Source organism: Triticum aestivum, chromosome 3A (genome assembly GCF_018294505.1).
Source record: "Triticum aestivum cultivar Chinese Spring chromosome 3A, IWGSC CS RefSeq v2.1, whole genome shotgun sequence".
NCBI lineage: Eukaryota > Viridiplantae > Streptophyta > Magnoliopsida > Poales > Poaceae > Triticum > Triticum aestivum.
The window spans coordinates 571524775-571544875 of record NC_057800.1 but is presented as its reverse complement, the minus strand read 5'-3'; positions in this window follow the sequence as shown (position 1 = coordinate 571544875).

Sequence of the window (20101 nt, the reverse complement as noted above, 5' to 3'; positions counted from 1 at the left end):
TTCACATCTTTATGTGATTAGTTCACATCACCATGTGACTAATACCCAAAGGGTCTACTAGAGTCAATAATCTAGCTCACATCGCTATGTGATTAACACCCAAAGAGTGATCATGTTTTGCTTTGTGTGAGAAGTTTAGTCAACGGGTCTGCCACACTCAGAGCCGTACGTATTTTTGCAAATTTCTATGTCTACAATGCTCTGCATGGAGCTACTCTAGCTAATTGCTCCTACTTTCAATATGTACCCATATTGAGACTCAGAGTCATTGCTACCTCTTGAGCACTACGTTGGTTTTCCCCGAAGAGGAAGGGATGACGCAGCAAAGTAGCGTAAGTATTTCCCTCAGTTTTTGAGAACCAAGGTATCAATTCAGTAGGAGGCTACGCGCGAGTCCCTCGTACCTGCACAAAACAAATAAATCCTCGCAATCAACGCGATAAGGGGTTGTCAATCCCTACATGGCCACTTACGAGAGTGAGATCTGATAGATATGATAAGATAATATTTTTGGTATTTTTATGATAAAGATGCAAAGTAAAATAAAAGCAAAGTAGAAAGCAAAGGAAATAACTAAGTATTGGAAGATTAATATGATGAAGATAGACCCGGGGGCCATAGGTTTCACTAGTGGCTTCTCTTAAGAGCATAAGTATTCTACAGTGGGTGAACGAATTACTGTTGAGCAATTGACAGAATTGACCATAGTTATGAGAATATCTAGGTATGATCATGTATATAGGCATCACGTCCGACACATGTAGACCGACTCCTGACTGCATCTACTACTATTACTCCACTCATCGACCGCTATCTAGCATGCATCTAGAGTATTAAGTTAATGAAAACAGACTAACGCCTTAAGAAAGATGACATGATGTAGAGGGATAAACTCATGCAATATGATGAAAACCCCATCTTGTTATCCTCGATGGCAACAATAAAATATGTGCCTTGCTGCCCCTACTATTACTGGGAAAGGACACCACAAGATTGAACCCAAAGCTAAGCACTTGTCCCATTGCAAGAAAGATCAATCTAGTAGGTCAAACCAAACTGATAATTCGAAGAGACTTGCAAAGATAACCAATCATACATAAAAGAATTCAGAGAAGATTCAAATATTGTTCATAGATAGACTTGATCATAAACCCACAATTCATCGGTCTCAACAAACACACCGCAAAAAGAAGATTACATCGAATATATCTCCACAAGAGAGGGGGAGAACATTGTATTGAGATCCAAAAAGAGAGAAGAAGCCATCTAGCTAATAACTATGGACCCGTAGGTCTATGGTGAAATACTCACACTTCATCGGAGGGGCTATGGTGATGATGTAGAAGCCCTCCGTGATCGATGCCCCCTCCGGCGGAGCTCCAGAACAGGCCCCAAGATGGGATCTCGTGGATACAGAAAGTTGCGGCGGTGGAATTAGGGTTTTGGCTCTGTATCTGATCGTTTGGGGGTACGTAGGTATATATAGGAGGAAGGAGTACGTCGGTGGAGCAACAGGGGGGCACGAGGGTGGAGGGCGCGCCTGGGGGGTGGGGGGTAGGTGCGCCCCCTACCTCGTGTCCTCCTCTTTTGTTTCTTGACGTAGGGTCCAAGTCTCCCGGGCCTTGTTCGTTGAGAAAATCACGTTCCCGAAGGTTTCATTCCGTTTGGACTCCGTTTGATATTCCTTTTCTTTGAAACCCTAAAATAGACAAAAAAATAGCAATTCTGGGATGGGCCTTCGGTTAGTAGGTTAGTCCCAAAAATAATATAAAAGTGGATAATAAAGCCCAATAATGTCCAAAATAGTAGATAATATAGCATGGAGCAATCAAAAATTATAGATATGTTGGAGACGTATCAGTCATCCGGATCGGTGTAAAAGCTTGCAGTGACGTAACTCTTTATGATGAACTTTTTGTCACCTACATAACCAAGAAACATGTCCTTATTCCACTAAGGATAATTTTGACCGCTATCCAGTGATCCTCTCCTGGATCACTATTGTACCCTCTTGCCAAACTCATGGTGAGGTACACCATAGGTCTGGTACACAACATAGCATACTTTATAGAACCTATGACTGAGGCATAGGGAATGATTTTTCATTCTCTTTCCATTTTCTGCCATGGTCGGGTTTTGAGACTTTACTCAACTTCACATCTTGCAACACAGGCAAGAACTCCTTCTTTGACTATTCCATTTTGAACTACTTCAAAATCTTGTCAAGGTATGTACTCATTGAACAAACTTATCAAGCGTCTTGATCTATATCTATAGATCTTGATGCCAAATATATAAGCAGCTTCACCGAGGTCTTTCTTTGAAAAACTCCTTTCAAACACTCCTTTATGCTGTCCAGAAAATTCTACATCATTTCCGATCAACAATACGTCATTCACATATACTTATCAGATAGGCTGTAGTGCTCCCACTCACTTCCTTGTAAATACATGCTTCACCGCAAGTCTGTATAAAACTATATGGTTTGATCAACTCATCAAAGCATACATTCCAACTCTGAGATGCTTGCACCAGTCCATAGATGGATCACTGGAGCTTGCACACTTTGTTAGCACCTTTAGGATTGACAAAAACCTTCTTGTTGCATCATATACAACTCTTGTTTAAGAAATTCATTAAGGAATGTAGTTTTGACATCCATTTGCCAGATTTCATAAAATGTGGCAATTTCTAACATGATTCAGAGATACTTTAAGCATCGATACGAGTGAGAAAATCTCATCATAGTCAACACCTTGAACTTGTCTAAAACCTTTTGGGACAATTCAAGCTTTAAAGATAGTTGATACATATCCAACGTATCTATAATTTTTGATTGCTCCATGCTATATTATCTACTGTTTTGAATGTTTATGGGCTTTATTATACACTTTTATATCATTTTTTTGGGACTAACCTATTAACCCAGAGCCCAGTGCCAGTTTTTGTTTTTACCCTATTTTAGGGTTTCGAAGAAAAGGAAAATCAAACGGAGTCCAATTGATCTGAAACTTCATGGAACTCATTTTTGGAAGGAAATAAGCCCAGAAGACTTGGAGTGCATGTCGGGGGATCTGTGAGGAGGTCACGAGGCAAGGGGCGCGCCCTCCACCCTCGTGAGCCCCTCGTGGGCCCCCTGACGTACTTCTTCCGCCTATATATCTCCATATACCCTAAAAACATCCGTGAGCACATTAGATCGGGAGTTCCGCCGCCGGAAGCCTCTGTAGCCACCGAAAGCCAATCTAGACCTGTTCCGGCACCCTGGCAGACGGCGCAATCCTTCTCCGGTGGCCATCTTCATCATCCCAGTGCTCTCCATGACGAGGAGGGAGTAGTTCTCCCTCGGGGCTAAGGGTATGTACCAGTAGCTATGTGTTTGATCTCTCTCTCTCTCTCTCGTGTTCTTGAGATGATACGATCTTGATGTATCGCGAGCTTTCCTATTATATTTGGATCCTATGATCTTTCTTCCCCCCTCTACTCTCTTGTAATGAATTGAGTTTCCCCTTTTGAAGTAATCTTATCGGATTGAGTCTTTAAAGATTTGAGAACACTTGATGCATGTCTTGCTGTGGATATCTGTGGTGACAATGGGATATCACGTGATTCACTTGATGTATGTTTTGGTGACCAACTTGCGGGTTCCGCCCATGAACCTATGCATAGGGGTCGGCACACGTTTTCGTCATGATTCTCCGGTAGGAACTTTGGGGCACTCTTTGAGGTTCTATGTGTTGGTTGAATAGATGAATCTGAGATTGTGTGATGCATATCGTATAATCATACCCACGGATACTTGAGGTGACATTGGAGTATCTAGGTGACATTAGGGTTTTGGTTGATTTGTGTCTTAAGGTGTTATTCTAGTATGAACTCTAGGGCTGTTTGTGACACTTATAGGAATAGCCCAACGGATTGATTGGAAAGAATAACTTTGAGGTGGTTTCGTACCCTACCATAATCTCTTTGTTCGTTCTCCGCTATTAGTGACTTTGGAGTGACTCTTTGTTGCATGTTGAGGGATAGTTATGTGGTCCAATTATGTTAGTATTGTTGAGGGAACTTACACTAGCGAAAGTATGAACCCTAGGCCTTATTTCCACACATTGCAATACCGTTTACGCTCACTTTTATCATTAGTTACCTTGCTGTTTTTTATATTTTCAGATTACAAAAACTATTATCTACTATCCATATTGCACTTGTATCACCATCTCTTCGCCGAACTAGTGCACCTATACAATTTACCATTGTATTGGGTGTGTTGGGGACACAAGAGACTCTTTGTTATTTGGTTGCAGGGTTGCTTGAGAGAGACCATCTTCATCCTATGCCTCCTACGGATTGATAAACCTTAGGTCATCCACTTGAGGGAAATTTGCTACTGTCCTTGTCGGTGTCAAAACCGGCGGATGTCGGGTAGGGGGTCCCGAACTGTGCGTCTAAGGCGGATGGTAACAGGAAGCAGGGGACACGATGTTTTACCCAGGTTCGGGCCCTCTTGATGGAGATAAACCCTACGTCCTGCTTGATTTATTCTTGATGATACAAGTATTACAAGAGTTGATCTACCACGAGATCGGAGAGGCTAAACCCTAGAAGCTAGCCTATGGTATGATTGTATGTTGTCCTACGGACTAAAACCCTCCGGTTTATATAGACACCAGAGGGGCTAGGGTTACACAAGGTCGGTTACAAAGGAGGAGATATACATATCCGTATTGCCTAGCTTGCCTTCCATGCCAAGTAGAGTCCCATCCGGACACGAGACGAAGTCTTCAATCTTGTATCTTCATAGTCTAACAGTCCGGCCAAAGGATATAGTCCGGCTGTCCAGAGACCCCCTAATCCAGGACTCCCTCAGTAGCCCCTGAACCAGGCTTCAATGATGATGAGTCCGACACGTAGTATTGTCTTCAGCATTGCAAGGCGGGTTCCTCCTCCGAATACACCATGGAAGAATTTTAAATACAAGGATAGTGTCCGACCCCGCAAAATAATTTCCACATATCACCATAGAGAGAATAATATTTCCACAAATCTAATCTGCTGACACGTTTTGGCAATATGACTTCATGCCATGGCCTGGTGATTATTCGAACCGTTTCCTTTAACTAGCCCCACACATAACGCGAGGCAGTTTCTTGACATGTCTTGTCAAAGCAGAGATCGTGTCCCCCTTATTACAAGATTCTCATCAATACGGGCGTGGGTAACCCAACCATGCCTAGGACTCCTAGATTTTAGGCAAGTCCCAAACGGCCACGAGGAGGACGCTTGATATTCAAGTTCTTTATAAAGGGTCAAGGTTTTTACTTTTTTCCTCCTGTGCTCAATCGAATCCTTCCCCCGTCTCGAGTTCTAACACCCAAAACCCAGGTCAGGTGCTTCGGACCTTCAATCATGTCCGGATCCAGCCTCCAGGGCCGGTGGATGCCCTCCTCCATCACGGAAGAGGATATCAAGAAGTTGAGGGAGGCAAGATACTTGACCGCCGAAGTCTCGCATCGGCTGCCCGCCCGAGGGCAGGTCGTCCCTACTCCCAAACCCAATGAAGATGTCGTGTTCATCTCCCACTTCCTCCGAGGACTAGGCCTCACTCTGAATCCCTTCGTTAGGGGTTTGATGTTCTATTACGGGCTTGATTTCCATGATCTAGCCCCGGATTCCTTTCTCCACATCTCGGCATTTATTGTCGTATGTGAGGCCTTCCTCCGCATTACCCCTCACTTCGGCCTGTGGCTCAAGACCTTTGATGTGAAGACGAAGACGGTCGAGGGGCAATATGCAGCGTGCGGGGGCGCATTAATAAGCAAGATTGCTGGAGCTCCGTGGCCAAAAGGTTCCTTTCCAGAGGTGTCCGGATTATGGCAAAGGGAGTGGTTCTACATCACATCTCCCAGAAGTGCCAAGTGGGTGACTCCCCCCGCCTTTCGCTCGGGCCCTCCACCACAACTGATGTCATGGATCAGCAGGGGGCTGAGCTGGGGTCCAGCCAAGGATGTGCCCATACTGCAGAGCCGCATCCGGGATCTCTTCGAGGGAGATTTTAGTTTGGTTATGGTAGTGCAAGTCATGCTGGTTCGTCAAGTCCAGCCTTGCAAACGCCGGCCCCTCCGTTTATGGGAATTCAACCCAGAAGGACCACGCGCTATTCAGAATTTCCTTGGCCCGACGCACGAGGAGATGTACAAGTCGTTCTTCGAACCCCAGATAGAGTGTCTGGACACCTCCGAGGATGTGGGCCTGATCAGCAACCGCACCGCGGCCCAAGTAAGTAATCCTCTAACCGAACATACTGTCTTTCTTTTATCATGACATCATTCCGAAGAATCGCTCTTTGACCAGGACTGGATAGGAAAGGCAAAGATGATCCGGTGTTCGACTCCCCTTCTCGAAGGCTTGGACAATCCGGTGCTAGAAAAGATGCTCGAGCCAGCACCTTGCCTGGTACCCTCAAAGGAAGATGAAGGGGGGAATAAAGAGGGCCAAAGCGGGCCTCCACCGCTACCTGTTCCAACCGAGGGAACGAGCGCCTCCGTGAGGGAGGATAGCCAAGGGAAGGAATCTGACATTCCCTCACCCCGGGGGAGGAAGAGGACTACCTCTGATGATCCGGAAACCAAGGTTTCCAAACGGGAGAAGAAAACTCCACTAGAGGGTCCCGTCTCGGAGGGTGCTCTTGCCGCACAAAGTTAGTGCGGGGATCAACCCTCTAACGAGTCGTAAGTGATCAAAATCTACTTAATAGTAGAGATATTCCACCTTACTTCCGAGGAAAATAATCGAAGCGATTATCTTGCAGTTTGGATCTTAGCCCTTCTCAATAGAGCTCGTCTTCAGGGGACCTTCTTCCGGAGATGATGGAGAGCGAAACGCCTCCCCCGGACTCCCCCGCTCAAGAAGCGGGCGACCTTGAAGTGTCGTCACGGAGGGCCTCACCAGATCCGGTGAGGCCAGAAGATAATCCTATAGTCACCTGAAGTCCCCAGCATCCGGCTCTTGAAGAGGGCAGACAAAAGAGTCCGGCACCATCTGGTATGCGGTCGGACGTATTGAGGGATCTGCTGAAGCGAGCGACCATCTCGGAAGAACACCGTGCGTTGATGGGTACGGTGATGGAAAGGATTTCATCCGCCAAAAGCGGGTTGCATGACACCTTTATGAGTCTACTAATGGGCTTTGAGGTATGTAAAATGATATACCTTTGTGCTAGTACCGCACATTTTTAGGTGTGCCCTGTGTAGATAGTAGCCCCTGAGACTCTGGTTGTCACCGAGAACGGCGGCAAACATAGGATCGTAGTCCCAGGTAATAACCATACCGCCTTTATGTGCAGGTAGTGGAGGCTCCGGTGGCTAGCCGGACTCATGAGTTTGACGAACTAAAGCGGCAACTGGATGCGGCGGATGCCGACATCGAGCTTGTTAACAAGCGGCTTGATGAGGCACAGGGTAAGTGATATTTTCTGGTGAATGTCACATAGTAAGAGCAGCGTGATGCCAGTATCTTTAATATGTTGTGACTAAAGATGGAGCTGCCACTATGGAGACCCTTCGGGCGGAACTTGCCCGAGCCAAAGAACAAGCAAGGAGTAGTAATGCGGCTGCTTTGAAGGCGGCTGATGAGTTAAGAGCCGAGAAGGCCGCGCATTGCGAGAGCAAAGAGAAAATGGCCAAGATGGTTGTAAAGTTAAAAGACACTACCGACCGTTGCCAGTTCCTTGAGGAAGAAAACCGAGCGAAGGCGACGGGCCTTGAAAAGGCCATGATGGCGACCAAAGACACCCGTTCTGCCATGAGAGCGAAGAAGGAGGAGCTGCGTGAAGCCTGTGACATTGTGTCTGGGAAGCCCTTTTTGCCACGGAGGAAATTCGGAGATCCGCGGTATGCCCCTCTGGATCGGCTGTGTAGTTCGGCAGACGCATATCTGGACTTGGCGGCGAGCGCTATCGATGCGGCCGAATACTTCCGAGATCAAATAGATCATGAAGTGAACAAGCTGTTCTGGGCGCAGTTTAACGTTCCAGAGCGTCCGCTTCCATTGACCGATCAGCTAGCCGAATGGGCCGAACTCAATAGGTTGTCCGGACTCGCCATGAGGTCTGTCGTGGATGAGCTGTGGTCGGAAAGGCCAAAGCCGAACAGTTATTTTAGCCTGTTGCAGCAGTTCCTTGGTGCAGTGCCGCGCATCAATGCGATGAACAGGTCAGCGTGCATAGAAGGCTCACGGATGGCCCTTGCCCGTTGAGGGAGTCCTGGATTAGGGGGTGTCCGGATGGCCGGACTATACCTTCAGCCGGACTCCTGGACTATGAAGATACAAGATTGAAGACTTCGTCCCGTGTCCGGGAGGGACTTTCCTTGGCGTGGAAGGCAAGCTTTGCGATACTGATATGCAGATCTCCTACTATTGTAACCGACTTTGTGTAACCCTAGCCCTTTCTGGTGTCTATATAAACCGGAGGGTTTTAGTCCGTAGGACAAGATACAGAACAACAATCATACCATAGGCTAGCTTCTAGGGTTTAGCCTCTCTGATCTCGTGGTAGATCTACTCTTGTACTACCCATATCATCAATATTAATCAAGCAGGATGTAGGGTTTTACCTCCATCAAGAGGGCCCGAACCTAGGTAAAACTTTGTGTCCTCTGCCTCCTGTTACCATCCGGCCTAGACGCACAGTTCGGGACCCCCTACCCGAGATCCGCCGGTTTTGACACCGACATTGGTGCTTTCATTGGGAGTTCCTCTGTGTCGTCGCCATCGGGAAGGATGCCCCGCCCCGTCTTTAAAGACGCCACCGTTGCTAAGGGAGCTTTGGCTATCGGCCAAACCCTTCGGCTAGGTGGTTTTCTTATGACCGCCTGTTCGGCTTCTGCGCCGACGATGACCTCTCGAGCCATCGAAAACAATCTTCATGTCAGCTCGGAACTCGCCGAGCAGTTAGATCCAATGGAGCTCTCCTCCATAAACGAGCTCTTGGATCGCATCGCCGCCCTGGGAGTCGCTACGGATTACGACCAGATTGGGCCTAAGCCCGATCTGAGAGAGATTAACTCTCCCCAAGTCACCCATCATGTTGCCGTGGTAGAGGGACAGTGCGGCGACCCCTCATCTATCTTAAGGACTAGCTACGTCCGGATTCCCGATCCCTCCAAGCCGGATACCCACGGAGGGGAGGATATCACTCAAGACCTGAACTTAGAGTCAGGCGACAGACTGGATTCATTGGACAACATCCAGGAATCCAAATTTTCGAGTTCGGAAATTCCTCGGCCTCTGAGCCTCAGATGGGGTGAGGCTTCGGATTTAATTCCACCCACCCACCCGAACATAAGCGATCTATCCCAAATTAGGCAAGAGCCCGAAGAAACAGTACATCATTACTGGGCCAGATTCCTCCTGGTTATGAACAGGATGAAGGACTGCCGCGAGGAAGACGCAATTTCATTCTTCTGCAATAATTGCACGGACAAGGGAATCCTCAACGCCATAAGTCGCCGTGATATTACACGCTTCGCTGACTTGGCGTCCATAGTACGAAAGTACTGTGCGATGGAAAGCGCCTGGAAAACCGAAATAAAATTTTGGGACAATCCGGCCCTGAATACAAACCCAGTCCGAAATAAAAGGGTGCATCATTGCCAGACACCTGGGTCAAACACAAAAAAGCAAAAACCCTCTACAGGGCATAGAACCGTATTGGAAGGATGGCTTAATGGACCCTGTAAAATTCACAGTACAGAGGATGCCACACCAACTCACAGCCTTAGAACATGTTGGATACTCCGGCAGGTGGCCAAAATTGGCGAAGATCTCCTAATTCCGGAGGCCACAGAAAGCCACCCCAGAGACACCAATACAGTATTAACAGTCTTCGAGACTTTCGCATCAAATAACATGCGAAAAAGGACACTCCGCAGCCTTGCCGAAATCTACCAAGTGGCAACAATAAACCCATGGAGTGACACGGCTATTACCTTTAACGCCAGTGATGAACCTAAATTCCGAACAGCCCGAGTACCAGCCGCATTGGTCCTCAGTCCAATAGTGGACGGCTTTCGTCTTACCAAGGTACTCATGGACGGCGGCAGCGGATTGAACCTCATTTATGAGGAAACCCTTCAAAAAATGGAAATAGACTGGAACCGCATTGAGCGAAGCAGCACAACCTTTAGAGGAATAATCCCCAGTCGGGAAGCGCGCTGTACAGGAAAAATCACACTAGATGTGGTGTTCGGCACGCCGGATAATTACAGGTCCGAAGAGGTCACGTTCCATGTGGCTCCGTTCAGCAGCGGTTATCACGCTCTGCTAGGGCGGGAAGCGTTTACAATCTTCCAAGCAATACCCCATTACGGGTACATGAAGCTCAAGATGCCCGGGCCCAACGGGATCATCACTCTCGCTAGTGATCCGGACATAGCACTCCGCGCCGAAAACAAGACAGCCGCACTGGCCCTCGAGGCACTATCCGAAGCCCTAGCGGCTGAGGAACTGACTGCGCTGCGCTCCATGGTGAATCGAGACGATGTGGTAATCGACAAAAGATCCAAGTCCACCTCCTTTAAACCGGCGGACGAAATAGTCAAATTCCAGGTCCATCCAACGGACCCCAATAAAACAGCTTCCATCGGGGCACATTTAAACACTGATGTAGATGCCGCACTGCGAGAGTTCCTACGAGAGAACTGGGACATTTTCGCCTGGCACCCTTCAGACATGCCAGGAATCCCACGCAGGCTGGCCGAGCACAGCTTAAATATCCTAAAAGAATTCAAACCTGTCAAGCAAGCTCTTCGGCGTTTTTCCGAACCTAAGAGACAGGCCATGGGAGAGGAGCTAGCAAAGCTATTGGAGGCCGGATTCATCAGAGATATAAAACATCCGGACTGGCTAGCAAACCTGGTGATGGTACCAAAGAAGGACAAATCCTGGCGCCTGTGCGTTGATTTTAAAGACCTTAACAAGGCTTGCCCAAAGGATCCCTTCCCCCTCCCCCGCATCGATCAAATTATCGACGCTACCGCAGGACACGATTCGTTGTGTTTCCTCGACGCATATTCCGGCTACCATCAAATCAAGATGGCAGAATTAGACCAAGCCGCAACGGCATTTATCACACCATATGGCCCATTCTGCTTCAACACAATGCCCTTCGGGCTCAAAAACGCCGGCGCAACATATCAGCGCATGATTCAGACATGTCTGGCAAACCAGATCGGCAAAACGGTGGAGGCATATGTAGATGATGTGGTCGTCAAAACAAGACATGGCGAATCTCTAGTAGACGACTTGAGGCTCACATTCGATAACCTCCGAACATACGACATCAAGCTCAACCCGGAAAAATGCGTTTTCGGCGTCCCAGCCGGAAAGCTCTTGGGCTTCATTGTATCCGGTAGAGGAATTGAAGCAAATCCAGCCAAGATCCGAGCTCTGTCACAATTGGATATCCCAAAGGACCTCAAACAAATACAAAAGTTAACCGGATGCGTGGCGGCTCTAAGCCGCTTTATCTCCCGCTTGGGAGAAAAGGCCCTACCCCTTTACCGCCTCCTTCGGCGCACCGAACACTTCGAATGGACGGATGCAGCCACGGCCGGACTCGACGAAATAAAAGCCATATTGGCAACAAACCCAGTCCTGGCCGCGCCAAACATTGGCGAACCAATGCTATTGTACATTGCAGCAACACATCAGGTGGTAAGCGCAGTGCTCGTCGTCGAACGAGAAACGGACGGACACAAATTCCCCCTTCAAAAGCCGGTCTATTATGTGTCCACTGTCCTCACTCCGTGCAAATCATGGTACCCGCATTATCAAAAGATTGCTTACGCGGTATTCATGGCATCCCGGAAGCTACGACACTACTTTCAAGAGTGTTCAATAACAGTAGCCTCGGAAGTACCACTTAACGATATTATAAACAACCGTGACGCAACAGGCCGAATTGCAAAATGGGCCATTGAGCTCCTCCCGTTCGACATAACTTATAAGCCACGGCGAGCCATCAAGTCGCAAGTTTTGGCCGACTTCGTCGCAGAATGGACGGAGGCCGAACTCCCTAAAGAGTACGGCACATATTCAAATTGGATCATGCATTTCGACGGCTCCAAGATGTTGGCCGGACTAGGGGCTGGCGTCGTTTTGACGTCCCCCATAGGAGACATAGTTCAATACGTACTCCAGATTATGTACAAAGGCTCCAACAATGCAGCCGAATATGAGGCCCTTTTACATGGTCTCCGGATGGCAGTATCCATGGGCATTCAACGCCTAGAGGTGCGCGGGGACTCGAACCTCGCAATATCCCAAATAAATGGAGACTTCGATGCCAAGGATCCAAAAATGGCAGCTTACCGCAACGCCGTCCTAAAAATGTCAGCTCGGTTCGAAGGGCTTGAATTTCACCATATAGCCCGGGAAAATAATCAGGCGGCAGATGTCCTGGCACGCATCGGCACAAAACGCGATGTAGTCCCCCCCCCAACATCTTCTTGGAAAGGCTGTTCAAGCCATCCGTAGTATGGGAAGGGGAGCCGAACAATAACAGCCCGGACCCAACCGCACTGCCCGACACCGAACATTCTGACACAATCGGAGGCTCTGCCAATGAAATAACACCTTCAGCCCACGTAATAATGGCCGTCATCGCCCCGTGGACAGAACCATTCCTCGCCTACCTTACTAGGCAGGAACTCCCCGAGGACCAAAATGAGGCACGCTGCATAGTGCGGCGATCCAAAGCCTACAGAGTCCACGAGGGAGAGCTTTATAAGAAAAGCACTACCGGAGTCCTTCAAAGGTGCATCTCCGAAGAGGAAGGGCGGAACCTCCTGGCTGAAATTCATGCCGGACTCGGCGGTCATCATGCTGCAGCTCGGTCCCTTGTAAGCAAGGCCTTCCATACAGGCTTTTATTGGCCGACGGCCCGGGCAGACGCCCAGGACTTAGTCCAACGATGCACCGGTTGCCAGCTCTTTGCAAACCAAAGCCATATGCCACCCACCGCCCTCCAAACTATCCCCATTACTTGGCCCTTCGCGGTCTGGGGGCTTGACATGGTTGGACCCCTTAAAGGTGGAACCCACAAGCAAAAATACTTACTGGTCATGGTGGATAAGTTCACCAAATGGATAGAAGCCAAGCCTGTTAAGACGGCCGAATCCGGACCGGTGATAGACTTTATATCCGGGGTTGTACACCGTTACGACGTCCCCCACAACATCATCACTGATAACGGCACGAACTTTACGGCCGACGAGGTAAAACTCTGGTGCAAAAACATGGGCATCAAGCTCGATTATGCTTCCGTCTATCACCCACAAACTAACGGCCAGGTCGAACGTGCAAATGGTCTTATCATGAGCGGCATCAAACCCAGATTAGTGCGGTCCCTCAAGGAATCTAACACGCACTGGGTAGAGGAGCTCGACTCCGTACTCTGGGGGCTGCGGACCACGCCGAATCGCACCACCGGATACACACCATTCTTTATGGTGTACGGCGCAGAGGCAGTTTTGCCTTGCGACATAATTCATGACTCACCTCGAGTGCGCATGTACGAAGAAAGAGAAGCCGAGCTCGATCGGCAGGACAGTTTGGACGCATTGGAGGAGGAGCGCGACGTGGCAAAAGCCCGTTCCGCATTCTATCAACAGCAGGCTCGAAGATACCAAAGCAGAGAAGTACGGGCCAACAAATTACAACGTTGGCGAATTAGTTCTACGCCTGCCAGACAAGAAAAAGGACAAACTCAAGCCCAAGTGGGAAGGTCCCTTCATAATTGACCAAGTCCTGACTGGTGGAGCGTACCGCCTGCGAGATGCATCGGATAACCGACTCGAGCCGAACCCATGGAACGCAGCCCGTCTCCGAAGATTCTATGCCTAGCGCCGGACTCTGTGTTCGTCTCCTTCCTCTGTCCATTTTTATATATACTGTCTGTCTTACATTTCTCTCCTTCACCCCTTCCTTTCTCTTATAACCTTTAAAGGCTCATCAAATGATGTGCTATTCGCACTCATTAAACCCGGGGGCTTCTTTTAACAGAAGCTTATTTATACGGGCTTCATGCCCAACACATGTGTTACACTTCCGCATGTACCTTTTATTTCACCATTATATGCATCGATATGACTTAAGTTTTGGCCAAGCTGGGTTGCCTGGCTCCTGTGCTTACCCCTACGTTCCCGATTATTCGGCTAGGCGGTAAAGGGAGCACCTCTGCGATTGTTACTGCCGGATCAGCCGGATGTGTACCTCAGACTGGGTGAAGCCGAAAGCTAGCGTTCTTAAGGGAATATTCGGTCGGTGACCTAAAAGATGATCTTTTCACTTATTTATTTATGCGCCCCCAGATGCTTTTTCCTGCGTCTTTTTCGCAGAATGGGCATGCACTTTAGGGCATGCCTCCCAGGGAAAGGAACCCCTAACGGAACTATTCTCCCTGGAAGATGTTTCTTACTAACCATGTAATATAACATAACTAGTCGGGCACTTGTCTGTTCACGCACTAATGACCCCTACGCCTGGTCTCCATGCATTTCCCGGTTCTTATATAACCGCATGGGAATTCGGACACACTCCGGACCGTCAGGTCCCGAGGCTGAAGCGAAAAGGTCGGCCATGACAAACGATCTACAATCCGTCTAGAAGGCATTATAAATGTCAATTAAATTACATAGTCATTCTGACTGATTGTATTCCTCTTCAATACCATCCAACAGGCTGTCTAATTTACAGTCCTGCTAGGAATACTTTGCGGCCAATTCTACTTGGCCGTATACTAAGCTTACAGGAATCTTCTTCCTGTCGGGCCCCACTGGACCGGCCTCGGCCATGTGGTTGGGGTCAGCCTTTGTGTACCGCGTCTTCACCATGGCCCAGGCCTCCCTAGCGCCTTGACGGCAGGCCGATACCTTCCGCAATCGGAAGCGCCGCCGTGCTCCCTTTAGCTTCTCCGCAAGCACTCCAAGACCTTCGGGCACGGACATGGATGGCCACAGGGCCTGGGCAATGCCTCGCATCGCCTTCCAAACTCGTTGTGCAGTTGCGAGAGCTCGGGAAGAAGGTCACCCGTAGAACCGGGCATCTCCTCTGCAGGACGACCTGTTAGCACACCTACAGAAATGACTCTGTTAGTTGACTTCCCCGCCGAACTTTTTTTTCTTCTCCAAAGGTTCGTTCAAGCACTTACTAAATATGCCGCGCCGAAGCCGCTGATTCTCCTTAACGGAGTCTGACAGCTGGGCACAAACATCTTTCAGCTCGACGCCCAGCTTGGTGTTGGCATCTTGGAGATTGTTCTTCTCCCGCGCTCACCTTTGTCAGCACCTTCTCACCAGCCTTCAGCTGGCGTAGGAGGTGTTGCCTTTCCGGATTCAATCCGGCGCCATCTGCAATTTCATTTGTCAGATTCGCACCCATGCCGTGCTTCGCAAAATACTTATCTTTCGAAGTGTATATTACCAGAGGGGGTCTCCTTGGGCTCCCCTGCCGCGGCTAGTGCGGCCTCAAGTTGGGCTTTGCACTCTTCCAGCTCCTGGGACAGTAGGGAATTCTTTTCTGTAAGAACCTGCATAACATATGATCCTTAAATCAGTTATTCTAACTGTTTCAAGTCTCAGGGGCTACTGGTATATATATATATATAATTACCAAAATTTTCTTACCCGTATGTCTTTTACATATTGCTCCGTGGCTCTGGATAGACCATTTTGAGCGGCACGGAGGTACGCATCTCCCGAATTGAAGGCGTCTAATGCCTCTCGGGCGAAACAAGCGTCCGCTACGCGCCTTATGTTCGCCTCCGCCTCCGGACCAGGCTTTGGAGCCTGGCTGGTGGAGGCATGATTGGCAGCCTCTCCGGATATAGTCCGGCGAGGTCTCTTTGTCCTGAAGAAAGCACGAGTGTTAATATACCTTGAAGGTATAACACCTGGGATAAGGGGGCGCGCCATACCTTTGCGCTGACACCTCGGTCCTGACTGCACCTCTTTTCTGCCCACGGGGCCCTGCGGCCCCTCGTTGGCTTGTCGCCGTAGGTTCGGCCTCCCATCTCAAAAACCTCCCCTGCAAAGTTCGGTTGTAATCAGGAAACTGAAAACGCGAGAGGGCGGACCCCTATTCGGGGTACTGGGACTTCAATCTCAGTTACCTGGGAGGCCGGGATTGGCCCTGGGTAATCGGCCGTAATGGCCACCAAGGCGTTGTCCTTGCTCAATTGATGGAACACTCCATCAATCAGCTCCACAGATACGTCCGGATCCTCTTGAGAGGCCGGGTCGAGGGACCGTCCTGGGTCCTCGGGTTGTGGAGGAGGGCTGTTTATTTCTTTAACAGCTTGGCGCAGTTCCTGCGTTGAAGTCGTTAGACTGAATATTTAACAATGGGAATATAAAACGAATGGGCAGGTAAATGTGGCCACTTACCCAGCTTGGGGGATTGTACATAGAAAATCCACCCTTTGGGTCGACGCGGAGAAATTCCTCCTCTTCTCCCTTGTACAAAGCGGACAAGGTCTTTGTTAGAGCCGCAGCCGAATCCGGCCCCTTACGGCCATAGCGGGTGGCGTTGTCCTCCCCGTTGAAGTCCCACATGGGGTGGCCTCTATACTGTAGCGGCTGCACCCCTCGCATAATGCATGCGGCCATGACCCCGATCATGGTCAGTCCGGAATGAGCTAACAATCTTATCCGGCCCATCAGGTAACGGACGTCCTTGTCACTTTCCCTCTGAGGGCTCCGTGGACGCCAACTTAGGCGCTTCTTTAGTGGAGCACTGTCGAACTCAGGGAGGCCAGTCCGGATAGGATCCGGCAGCGGGACGTCCTCTATGTAAAACCATTCCGAAGGCCAGTCCTCGGACGCCTTCTTTGGGGTTCCGGATAGATATCCGGTCCCGGCGATGCGCTACACTTCGGCTCCGCCCACTTGATATATTGACCCCTTCTTAGAACGGGGCACGAGGCAGAATAGCTCTTTCCACAGCCCGAAATGAGCCTCAACACCCAAGAACAGCTCACAGAGGGCTACGAAGCCCGCGATATGCAATACGGAGGCAGTCGTGAGATTGTGTAGTTGGAGGCCATAGAACTCCAGGAGCCCCCGGAGAAATGGATGGATTGGAAATCTGAGCCCCCTTATTAAGTAAGGGACGAGGCACACCCGCTCTCCTTTGGAGGGATTAGGGGCACTCTCCGCTTGCTCTCCGCCATTATAGATGGCAAGACCGGCTCGAACCGGGACCATATAGGCCGGGGGGGAGAAAACCCTTGGTCTGGAGCGTCACTAGCTCGCTATGCGGGATGGAGCATCTCTCCCAATATCCAGGCTGAGGGCTGGAAGGGCGAGAGGAGGAGTTGCGACGGCTGGCCATGGTGGTATGGACCTTTGTCGGATGCGCTCTGATGAACACTCACGAATGGGAGAAGGTGTGGTTTGGATCCAAATCCTCGTCCCCTTAAATGGGTGGCTCATTTGCGCGGCTAGGGGTGTGGATGTAAAAAACACTCAGACTTTTCATATTCGTTTGACACGTGGGAGACGACCATTATTGGGCGTAGAAGCCGAGGAGCGCAACATTTACAAGAAACCGGACTTTATTCAACAGGTACACGGAATTTGAAGGAGAATCCGCCTTGCAATGCCGAAGACAATCTGCGCGCCGGACTCATCGTCATTGAAGCCTGGTTCGGGGGCTACTGAGGGAGTCCTGGATTATGGGGTGTCCGGATGGCTGGACTATACCTTCAGCCGGACTCCTGGACTATGAAGATACAAGATTGAAGACTTCGTCCCGTGTCCGGGAGGGACTTTCCTTGGCGTGGAAGGCAAGCTTGGCGATACGGATATGCAGATCTCCTACTATTGTAACCGATTTTGTGTAACCCTAGCCCTTTCCGGTGTCTATATAAACCGGAGGGTTTTAGTCCGTAGGACAAGATACAGAACAACAATCATACCATAGGCTAGCTTCTAGGGTTTAGCCTCTCTGATCTCGTGGTAGATCTACTCTTGTACTACCCATATCATCAATATTAATCAAGCAGGACGTAGGGTTTTACCTCCATCAAGAGGGCCCGAACCTGGGTAAAACTTCTTGTCCCCTGCCTCCTGTTACCATCCAGCCTAGACGCACAGTTCGGGACCCCCTACCCGAGATCCGCCGGTTTTGACACCGACACCCGTGTCAAAGCATACTGGCGAAGATGGATGCTACCACTGTTGCGGCGCAGGGTTCGGCCTTAGGCCGAGTGGCTGCCGAGCACTATTTTGAAGAAGTTCTTGAGGGTGCTCGTTTGATAGACGCCCAGTGCTCGAAGAATATTATGTTTGAGTGACATGTATTCCCATTGTAAAAACAATGTTTTATTCAATTTATCAAGGTTGTGTTTATACTTTTGCCTGAAAGTATTGTGATGCCTCCTGTGCGGTCGTTTATGTATATAACCTGAAAGATTGCGGTCGTCGGCTTCAGCCCCCACGCATACAATGCGGGGGTGTTCGCAGAAGACGCGTATTCACACCTAATCCAACGTCTTGGTCCTAGTAAGGAGGTGATAGCGCAGCGAACTAGGCAACCAGACTATAATGCTTTAACACTTTCACTTAGCCATGGGAGTTTGACAGTGGGGCTACTATATAGCCCCTGGTGGCTCCGCACTCGCCCGGATTTGGGGTGCGTACATGCCTGGCCGGGAAACGGCCCTTCGTTAATGCGGAGGAATCTCGAATATTCCGATAGGTCATCGAGTGGTCGACCAGTCTCACGCTATATCCGTGACAGTCAGTTTTCGGCTTTCTCTACTGAGGTGCTCGTCCGGATGAACCAGGGCACAATCGTAGTAGTTCTCCTGGTGCCGCCTTAGCCGATAGAGCGGAACGTAAGGCAGCAAAACACAGGAGCCGGGCAAAGCCAACATTTGACCAAAGACATGATTCGGAGCTGATGCATATAAGGCCAAACTCGCGACGCCGAACACTCCCTAAGGTATTCGGTCTTTATGGTGTAAACCGGGTCTAAACAGTACCCTTTGTAATATGCCCCTGGTGTCCAAGTACGTGCATTATTCTGGCATGGCCACATGCCAAGACGTCAGCATCCTTCTCGGTTGTACTGAGAATCCAAGGGATGTAAATCAACAAGAGACAGTAAAAAAGGTTTACGCAGGGTCTTAATCTACAAAGAATCCTTGAACCGGGTCCCTGCTGCACGTCTGCGCCTGTGTCTCCGTTGTGCCGTATTCTGGACGGGTGTAGGACGATGGTCATCTAAAAAAGAGAGGAACTTAATTGAAAAGTTGCCGTGCAAAAGTTAAGTTATACTAAATAAACAATATGCAGTTGGAAATGAGTGAAGGTGAGCCTTATTGTCACTTTTGCGCGCGCGTTGAGCCCCTTGTATTGTAATAGGAGTATAGCCATCAAACCTGTATTAATTACATATAGCTGAGCCGGACTTGTCTAGCCGTGTCCATGGTCTTAACGACCTGTCAAATGTCGTTTAGTGTGCGGCGGCCAAGGCGGTCGCACCGTCTTCGGCGCGCAAGGAGCGCTGATGTCTACTACACAACCTTCTTCCTGTAGACGTTGTTCGGCCTCCAAGTGCAGAGGTTTGTAGGACAGTAGCAAATTACCCTCAAGTGGATGACCTAAGGTTTATCAATCCGTAGGAGGCGTAGGATGAAGATGGTCTCTCTCAAGCAACCCTGCAACCAAATAACAAAGAGTCTCTTGTGTCCCCAACACACCCAATACAATGGTAAATTGTATAGGTGCACTAGTTCGGCGAAGAGATGGTGATACAAGTGCAATATGGATAGTAGATAATAGTTTTTGTAATCTGAAAATATAAAAACAGCAAGGTAATGAATTATAAAAGAGAGCGTAAACAGTATTGCAATGATGGTAAACAAGGCCAAGGGTTCATACTTTCGCTAGTGTAAGTTCCCTCAACAATACTAACATAATTGGATCACATAACTATCCCTCAGCATGCAACAAAGAGTCACTCCAAAGTCACTAATAGCGGAGAACGAACGAAGAGATTATGGTAGGGTACGAAATCACCTCAAAAGTTATTCTTTCCA